Genomic DNA, 9405 nt, shown 5'->3' on the forward strand with positions numbered 1-9405 from the left:
GGGGAAGCCCACCCAGGGGGCGGGGCCGGCAGCCCTGGTGGGGACCGGGGAGCCGCACCCACCCTTGCTACCTAATCCCAGGTGCCTGATTGGACCTGGCCTGAACTTTCCCGCCACAGGCACCTCCTGCCGCTGCCGGGACAGCGAACTGCGCGGGTCTCTGAGCCAGGTGCGGGGGCCAGGGGGTTCCCAAAAAAGCAGCTGCAGGTGCTGGCCCTCGAGGAGTGCACCTAGGGCCCGCTGGTTTGCTTCCTTCCCAGCTCTCTGTTAGGCTCCATGACAGCACTTAATAGTCACTGACTAACGAATCCTATAGAAAACTTAAAGGCTGGGCATCCTTATTCTGAAAATCGACAAGTGGATAGGGGGAACTGAAAGGCTTTGGGACGATGCCACTCATGTACTCATGGGTAATAGAGAAACAAAATGGTGGGAGACAGGAGGCCGAGAAGAAAGAGAAGAAAGCCCTCTCTCTAAGAGGTAGAGTGGCCAGCTGCTAAGGAGACAAGTGTTTACTTAAGTATTTATTCTAAAATAGTCAAATTTGAACTGTTACCACCATTGTTTGCCACAATAAAAGAAGAACTGCTTTTTTTTTTCATGTTATGTATATTCACGCATTCTCCAAACAAAAGATCTTTGAGCACCTACTCTGTGCCAGGAACCATTTTAAGAGCTCGTGATGCGGGCAGTGAGTACAATAGGCAAAAATGGTTATGGAGAGAAATATGAGTAAAATTGTTTAGTGCGCCTTCTGTTAAATAATGTATGAGTTATTAAAGTCAGTCTTGCTGGGGGGAAAGCGGAGAGCAGAAAACCTCAGATTTCTACCCAATACCCTTTAATCTCACCTGCAAACCTGCCATTTCTTACCACTTGGAAACCATGAGCAAATCTGCTTTTTTAAAAGAGGTTTTAAGCAGAAGAATTTAATCGAGTTGTGTTCAATGAATACTGACTTAGCATTTTGAGTGTTTAACACAATCAGAGGAAAACCTGAGATTATATTATGAGAAAAATCTACACCACTGGTTCTCATCCTCAGATGATATACTATCTAGTGAAAGTCCTTGCTAGGGACTTTACGTATCAATCATTGTGACAATGTACCTCATTTCTCTGGAACTGCTAATACATTGTATCTATTGGTTTTAGATATGGTTTTGTGTCTTCCTGCTCAGAAACACCTGTATCTTCTCAATTGTTAATCTACATCTCCAGCTTCTGTGTGCAGGGTGGATGTTTTGCATTTAACATGCTTGGTGAGACCTTCCCTAAATTAGATAAATGCGTGTGATGACTCCCTTAACCTTCCCGGTATTCCAGCTTGCTAGCCCACCACCTAACCACCTGTATCACCCATCACCTTTCCAAGTTTCAGTCTATCTTTACGATTTTTTTGGTTATTACCAAAACCTGGAAAAGTGGAGTTATACTACTGAAAGTCCTAAGTAAAGAATCTATTGAAGGATTTTTCCCGCATGCTCAGTGGCAGATGCGGGTAGCAGTATCCCTGCAACACAAAGAAAGGGAGACGACAGACACAATGAGAACAAAGAGCTGCTGGGTCCCACACTAGAGAAAGAAATTGGGAATAGGCACATAATAGTGAAGACAACAAGAATTAACATGTAAAGAAAAGCAGTCATTTTACTGCACAATTTATATACACTCTAAAGAAGGAGAGAAACAGACAGCCCTCTCCTCGTTCATTTACCCAATATGGTCTATATACATCCAACAAGCAGTAGTCAAGCTTTTGAACCCTGTTTTCTAAGTAATAATTATCTTAAAAATCTTTGTTCTTTAAAAAGAAAGCATGCATTGAAATTTAGACATAGAAAAGAGATGAAACATTGTTTAACAATTCTAGTCTGCATTATTCTTCTGAAAAGACAAATTTGCCCTTTTCCTACCTGTTTTAAAAGTGTGAAATTATTTATGTCCAAAGAAAATATAAATAATGTTTTTGCTTTCTCTTAATGCCCCTCTTTTTTTCCCTTTTGTGAATTGCACATGTACACACACCAGAGACACTCAAAATGCACACTGATTTCAACTTGGTGTCCCCAGGCTGCCAGTCTCTTTAACGTATAATTAAAGAGGTTGATGGTGTCAAGGTTTTAATTAAGCAGTCTTGATTTTTTTTATGCAAATTAGTAAGCTTTGTGTTTTGAAAGAGATTGCATGCTGTAGTTGCTCAATTGTAGTGTTTTCATTTTAAATAAAATATGTAGGTGATTTCAGAGGTTTACAAAGAAGATATGAGAAATGAAAGTGCATGTCTCATTTAAAAGTTTGTGCTTTAAGCATACATTTGATACACCATAAGGTAATGTGAAACATCCACATATCACACATTCAAAACTGGATAAAGATATGCACATTTCTCTCTATTAATTACACTTCAGAACTACCATCACTCTAGTGAATTTTAAGAGAGTATATGAACTTATTTTAATTTGTATTTTTCACATATGTTTCTAATAGTGTCTATGAACATTAAATAGATCGAGCAACAGAATCACAAAAGCACCATAGGTTCTTCTTGAGTATATAAAAATAATTCTGCAAGGAAACTGAGAAACAGCCTGTTATTATCCCAGTTTTACAGATGAGCTCACAAGGTTATGTTACTGTCTAAGTTCAGTCATGAAAATGATGGTTCTTAGTAGTTGCTAGTGGGCCAGAGTAAAATTTCTCCTAGAGTAAGATTCATATGTGTAAATTTTGCGATCAGTACAGCTGACATACCCTAATATGAGTACTACATTAATTCAAGTTTATAGATCCAATTACTGCAAGAAAATAAAATAACCTAATGTGTTAAACTAAGATCAAAGATCCCCAACTGTATTTTCACGTCGATTTGAACCACAGTGTTTGAGTGATTCTTATGCATCTTCATGGAGATTCCTGTTTATACATACAGAATAGACTTGAACACTGCAGGTCCCATTGCCCATGTGCAGTGCCTAGCATAGTGTCTAGCACATGGCAAAGAAATACTCAAAAAATTTTAAAGGATAAATGAATCAACGAATAAATCCCCAAGTTCTAGCTGGAATTTAGACAAACACATAATTAGCTATTTCCATAAACCTCATTTATCATAAGGTAACAACATGGGAAGACTAGAGGCTTTTGCAGATCCCATAATAATCAATTATTTTATATCTGACCCCGTTAATAGCCAGGAAAATACTTGCTGCACCTAATGTGTTATATTTTAAGGTAGGGAGATTATGGAAAGAGAAAACAGAAACACAAGAAGTCAGAATTTATTTTTTAAAAATCCCTATGTGAGTTGCTCCATTCTAACCCCACCCAACTCTACTACTCATATTCATGCCCAAACCCACATAATTATACCCTATAAAGTCACATGTGGTGGTAGTTACAATAATAATAATAGTAATAATAATCATTCTGTTGATTTGTCAAGCTATACCTGTAAGAGCTCCTTTAAATAAACACTCATTACATGTCTATTATTTTCAGATGCTAGACGAGTTTTAAGAAGTGAGTAAGAAACCAGTGTCTCCACCATCAAGAACTTATCTAGTTGAAGAAAGAAGCATATAAACAACTAACTATAACACAAAAACTAGTGTTATGTATCATAATGAAAATATAAATAAACAGCATAAGGAGTGATCAAGAAGGAGCAATTTGGCTAAAAATTTTGGGAAGGCTTCGAGTAGAAAGTAAACATTATTTCAACCAGGCACGGAGGCATGTGTCTGTAGTCCCATCTACTCAGGAGGCTGAGAAAGGAGGATTGCTAGAGCCCAGGAATTCAAGGCCAGCTTGGGGAACATAGTGATACTTTATCTCTAAAAGAAAGAGAGAGAGGAACAAAGGCAACAAGGGAGGAAGAGAGGGAAAAAAGAAAAGAAAGAAGAAGGAAGGAAGGAAGGAAGGAAGGAAGGAAGGAAGGAAGGAAGGAAGGAAGGAAGGAATCCATTATCTCATTTGGATCTCCTCATTTAAGAGAATTCATTATCTCATTTGGTTCTCCTCATCAAGCTGTTAGGTAAGGCATCAGGGCAAGTGTGAATTCATTTATCAGTACGCATGGGATGAAAACTAGGATATAGTACCCAGCTCTAATTCTTAATCAATATCCTTTCCTCTGTGGTCGATTTGTTTTGTTTTTATGAATAGCTCACATATGTACTACTGCCATTAGAAAGAAACTTTCTATAATTTATCTTAGAAGCTATCTAGTGCTTACTAAATGCCAAGAATTGCTCTAAACCCTTTACATGTATTAAGTTATTTAATGATCAAACAACTCCTTGAGATACTTATTTTATAAATGAGAAAACTGAGGCACAGAGAGGTCAATTTGCCCACAGTTACCCAGCCATAAGTGGCAGAGCCAGGTTTTGAAGCTAAGCAGTCTGATTTCAGAGTCCAAGCTCCTAAACTGTAGTATCTCTTTTTAGGTCTTAAGCAGCACCAAGCAGAGTACTCTGATCTGGTCCTTGTGGCTTTTAAATAAAAACTATTGACTAATGCAAAATCAGTCAATGGAATGCCTTGAACAAAGTCTGATTCATTAACAGGCAAATATTACTGGAACTTTAAAGGTCACCAAGCACAGATTAGAAAACAGTAAGCTTCCAAGATCAACAAAGTTCCCAGTGCTGGTACAACATTTTTGACAGTACAATGGCTATTCATTCAGTGTGCATTTCTGAGCAGATGACTAAAACAGCATAAATTATCACTGTCCTATTTTGCATTTCTAGCCATTTGGATTCTTCAAATGTCAATACCACTTTTAAGAATACGTAAAAGAAACAATGCCACGAACTATATCAAACCCAAACAGATCCAATACTGGTTTTGGAAATGTTTTGAAGTTCAAAAATTAAAAAAAAAAAAAAACCATCAGGGACTTTTATTAAAAATCTGAAACTTTTTTACCCAAAGCAAATAGACATTTTTTAACAAGATTTGCTTTTCTTAAAAATAAGTGCCCAAGATTACTTAAACTTTGAAAAATAACATCTTACATAAAAGCACCTTTATTTTTCAAAATTTAACTTTACAGAGAAGAATGAATTCGGTATAATTTGAATCTAGCTGGAAAAATATAGTAATTTATCCTACCGTCGCGTTGGCTATCTATTCTAAAGCTTTTGAAACTATTGGGATTTAGAATTATTTATTTTCTCATTTTCCTCAAATGTTTCTCTCATCATAAAAGTCAATGTGGTCGATTTTTTTTCTTTAATTGAAAATGGTTAGTTTTCTTTGATAATTTACAGAGCTTTTATAAAACTCCTCTGAAAAAAAAAATTGCCATCACATCTAAGTGTTACAAACAAAAGCTAGAAATCATTTGGAAGTCTGTGTGACATGGCAGGGCAACAAGCCCTCCTGATAGTGGATCTTTTTGTTCTCATAACAGAATCTGACACAGGTGCAAGGACATGACTCTTGGAATCTAAGTAAATTGCAATGGAAGGCAGCCCACAGAAAATAGTACACCATTCTCTTCGCCAAATCCTCACATTCTGAAAGTTATAAGTCAGTTTCAGAGAAATTGCTGCAAGTTTATTCAAAACAAACCTTCAATTAGTGCATATTCATGGTCTGTGCACATAATGAATTTTCAGAAAAGAGTAACAATGATATTATAGAGGGGTGATCTGTGTTTCAACTACAATATCTCATCCTGGATTCTTCACAGAAACAATGATTATAATCCTGTCAGAGAAGGATTGGGTCATTGTGATTACAGATATGTTTTTTTTTTTTAATCTTCAGGAATTTTTTTGTTTATTTTCAGAAAAAAAGATATGTGTCAATTGTCATAGAATACTTTATGAAAGCTGTCGTTGTCTTCAAATCAAAATGCAAAACGTTCAAAGATGAAAGGTTCTGGTAACTAAGGGATGGTCAAATTGGTAGGATAAGGGAGAATTAAGACAGAGTACCGTTTTCCAGATTTATAACCAGCTGAAAGCCTCTGTTTTCAGACTCTGGGCTTTACTTGATGGTATTTACAAGCAATTTGTATTAGTACAAGGAAACTGTGTCTGAAAGCTCTGATACTACTAGAAGACTGGAGATAGAAAAAATAACAAACAAACAAACAAAAATCAGTAAATAGTTAAATTACTAGCTTAAAAATCAATTTATACCTGCATTTTTTCTTATATCTCTCTTACCTCTGGGTCTGTTTCCTTATAAAAATTATTTTTACATGTTTGTTTGGTGATCAGGCCAACAAATGGCAGATGCCTATTGGAAGAAGAAAATCTAAACTAATTCAGTTTTTAGAAGATAGAAATCCAGAGAATTACTGTGGAAGCCTAACTTGAAAATGAGGTGGTAACATCAGTCCCTTTGATGCTGCTACACTGCACATGTGGACAGGCAGAAGGGTGATACAGACTCAGGGTTCATCTTTGCTCCTGTGCATAGGCTAAGAGAGGCTCCATCTCCATGCTTCTGACAGTGCTAAGGGAAAAAAAAGTGATCTGGCCAACTGTATTGTAGCTCATAAAGCTCCTGCCTAAAAGTGGCAAAAGTTTCCTCCACTCACATTTCATTTACCAAAACAAATGACATGGTTACAACTAACCTCAAGGGAACAGGGATATGCTATGGTACCATATGGCCAGAAGAACTGGAAATATTTTGTGTATAGCACTGCCTACTACAATAGGTCTTTTACAGAAGTATTTCTTGTTACAGAATAAACTGAAGGCTAAGATTCACCTAAAATATTTTAGATGATTCTCATAAATTTTGTACTTTTTTTATGTGGTTGTTTGGCTATGAGTTCTTTGTTATTGTGTGTTTGGCTCAGCGTAATATGTGTGTACAAATTTTAAAAATCAATCTTTTACTATTGTTTCCTAATTTAATTGCATTGTAATTAGAGATTACGGTCTGTACAAATTTGATTCCTTCCTTTGTGGCTTAGTAGATTATGAATATATGAAAATGTTCCATTTGTATTGGAGCAGCAGTATGTCTACATTCTATTTGTTGGGTGCAGGGTATCTACACACATATATAATTAATATAAATATAAATATATGTATCTAAATGTATATTTATATAGATACACAGCTTATGTATATTTGTTTGAAATCAAATTACCTACTTACCTTATTCAAATCTTCTGCAGTCCTACTCATTATCTATCAATTACTGAAAGAAAAGTATTTAAATGTGCTATTATGGTAACATATATGTGAAAATATGTATTTGTTGTTTTACATATTTTATGCGTAGATGTTCATGATTTAGATATTCTTTGAAGCATCCCAGTTGTTTTTATGTAATGTTTCTTATTCAATTACTTTTACCTTAAAATATATTCCATAATATTAATAATATATTAATTATAATAATTAATATATTATTAATATTAAAAATATTAATGTTGCTACTTCAGCTTTCAGGGAGTAATTTTAATCTTCGGATTTTTTCTAAGTTGCTTTGTGCTAGAAGTGATTTGCATAAGGTGCATATAATTGGATTTTATCATTCAATATTATGTCTCTGTTATTTATTAGGTATTTACATTTATTGTAATAATTGCTATTTCTGAACTTATTTTTATCAGAATATTTTGTTTCTCTTCACTACACTTTGTCCCCCTTTCTACCTTTCCTTGGATTTTTAAATTTATATATTTCATTTTTTCCCTCTACTCATCCAAATGCTATGAATTTTTTTTCTGTTATTTGTAGTTACCCTTCATTTTTTAAGAATCATGTTCAATAATTAAAATTTTCTAACAAATTTTCAATTTAGTTCCTTGTATGAATAGAACAGAGATTTTAGAATTCATTGGCACTTTTTTTCTGTATACTTATTATTTCCTAGATTTTTACTTTCACCTCTTTTGAGGTGAAACTCAACACACACAAATAGTTATTTTAACAGTAAGTAGTTAAATTACTAGTTTAAAAAATCAATTTATATATGCCTTTTTCTTTTATCTCTTTCTTGCTTCTGGGTGTGTTTCCGTTTCCTTATTATAAAAATTATTTTTATGTTTGTTTGTTTGTTTTTAGGAAGGGTCTGTGGGAAAATGTGTTTATTCTACCTTCATCCTTGAATGTGCTTTAGCTAGAAATGAAATTCTGGATAGATAGGTATTTCCCTAAGAATTTTAAAGACATAATTTTATTTCTTCTGGCATCTACTGGTAATAATAAGTTTAATTGTAATCTCTGTTTTCTCCCTGGTAGATTTTAACAACATCTCTGTGTTTTGCTATTTCCTCATAATGTGTCTAGCTATGCATTTACTTTTATTTATCTGGAATACATTTTTTATGTGTGTAAATTTAATGGGCATAAGTGCAGTTTTGTTACGTGTATATTTGTTCAGTGGTGATGTCACCAATAACGTACATTGTACCCATTAAGCAATTTTTAATCATCCTTCCCCCTTTTGGCCTCCTGCTCTTCTGAGTCTCTGCTTTCTATCATTCCACACTCTATGTCCATGTGTACACATTATTTAGCTCCCACTTGTTTCTGAGTTGCTTCACTTAAGATAATGGCCTCTGGTTCCATCCATGTTGCAACAGAAGATATGATTTCATTCTTTTTTATGACTAAATAGTATTTCATTGTAAATATGTATACTTTTTTTTTCAATTTTACAACTTTATTTGATGTATTTGACGATCAGCGATTAGTTCTCATCCACACTGACTGTCTGTAGATTTTTGAAAGTGGTAACAGGTACATAGGAAACCAAAGTACAGAGCTTATTTGGTGAATCTTCATCCTCATTCCGTTTTCTGGACAGCCGCACACGGATTCGGTGTGGGACATTCCTTATTCCTTTGGCCCAGACAGCTCTGTTGAGCCTGGTATCAATGCGCACATCTGGAGTTCCCATCTCCTTCATGGCAAATTTCCGAATCTCTTTGAGTGCCCGAGGGGCACGCTTCTTGAAGCCCACTCCGTGGATGCGCTTGTGAATGTTGATGGTGTATTCTCGGGTCACCACCTCGTTGATGGCAGAACGGCCCTTTTTCTTCTCGCCACCCTTCTTTGCGGGAGCCATTCTGCCCGGTCCAAGTTGGAAAGCTGTACACCACATTTTAATCCAATCATCTGTTGATGGACACTCAGGTTGATTCCGTATCTTTACTAGTGCGAATAGTACTGCAATAAACATGTGAGGGTTGGTATCTTTTTCATATAATGATTTCTTTCCTTTGGGTAGATACCTAGTAGGATTGCTGGACTGAATGGTAGTTCTATTTTTAATTCTCTGAGAAATCTCCAAAATGTTTTCTGTAGAGATTTTACTAATTTATATTTCCACCAGCTTTGTATAAGCATTTTTTTCTCTGCATCTTTGCTGATATCTTTTATTTTTGACTTTTTAGTGATAGCCATTCTGACGGATGTA

The 9405-nt window shown here is 35.4% G+C and overlaps 1 pseudogene across 1 annotated transcript; it reads right to left on the reverse strand.

Annotated features, from left to right (window-relative positions):
- Window positions 1-8627: 8627 nt before the first annotated feature.
- LOC105520238 lies at window positions 8628-9085 on the reverse strand (annotated as a pseudogene). The gene has a single exon (XR_001003094.1). The product of XR_001003094.1 is annotated as a 60S ribosomal protein L31 pseudogene (transcript).
- Between the last annotated feature and the right edge of the window lie 320 nt (window positions 9086-9405).

The sequence above is a fragment of the Colobus angolensis genome, unplaced genomic scaffold, assembly GCF_000951035.1.
Source record: "Colobus angolensis palliatus isolate OR3802 unplaced genomic scaffold, Cang.pa_1.0 Scaffold374, whole genome shotgun sequence".
Lineage (NCBI taxonomy): Eukaryota > Metazoa > Chordata > Mammalia > Primates > Cercopithecidae > Colobus > Colobus angolensis.